We start from the raw sequence: 835 nt of genomic DNA, 5'->3' as shown, positions 1-835 counted from the left end.
CAATTCTTTCTGGGGTACCGTGTCGCCATAAAATTTGCCTTTCGAGGCCTAAGATGGTGTTTCGGGCAGTGGCATGGTTTACAGGATATGTTTCTAGCCAACCAGTAGTTGCTTCCACTATGGTGAGTATGTAGTGCTTGCCTTGGCGTGTTCGCGGCAGTGGTCCAATGTAGTCAATTTGCCAGGCCTCGCCATATCGAAAACCCAGCCACCGCCCTCTGTTCCAGGGAGACTTTACTCTGGTAGCTCGTTTGATTGCAGCACATGTTTCACATTCATGAGTGACCTGCGTAATGGCCTCCATGGTCAGGTCCACCCCTCGATCACGAGCCCACCTATATGTTGCATCTCTCCCTAGATGTCCCGATGTCTCATGGGCCCATCGAGCTACAAATAGCTCACCTTTACGCTCCCAGTCCAGGTCCACCTGAGCTATTTCTATTTTGGCAGCCTTGTCTACCTGTTCGTTATTTCGATGTTCTTCAGTGGTACGGCTTTTGGGCATGTGAGCATCTACATGACGTACCTTTAGAGTCATGTGTTCTACACGGGCAGCAATGTCCTGCCACAATGCTGCTGCCCAGATGGGTTTACCCCTGTTTTGCAAAGTTGACCAAGACCGCTCCTGTAGCCACCCCCATAGGGCATTAGCCACCATCCAGGAGTCAGTATAGAGGTAGAGTACCGGCCATTTTTCTCGTTCAGCAATGTTTAGGGCTAGTTGGATGGCTTTCACTTCTGCAAACTGACTTGACTCGCCTTCTCCTTCAGTGGCCTCAACGACTTGGCGTGTGGGACTCCACACAGCAGCTTTCCACTTCCGATGGTTCCCTAC

This window comes from Haliaeetus leucocephalus, unplaced genomic scaffold (genome assembly GCF_000737465.1).
Source record: "Haliaeetus leucocephalus isolate CR32 unplaced genomic scaffold, Haliaeetus_leucocephalus-4.0 Scaffold206, whole genome shotgun sequence".
In the NCBI taxonomy this organism is placed as follows: Eukaryota; Metazoa; Chordata; class Aves; order Accipitriformes; family Accipitridae; genus Haliaeetus; species Haliaeetus leucocephalus.
The sequence above is the reverse complement of the archived record's forward strand: the minus strand, read 5'-3'. Positions refer to the sequence as shown.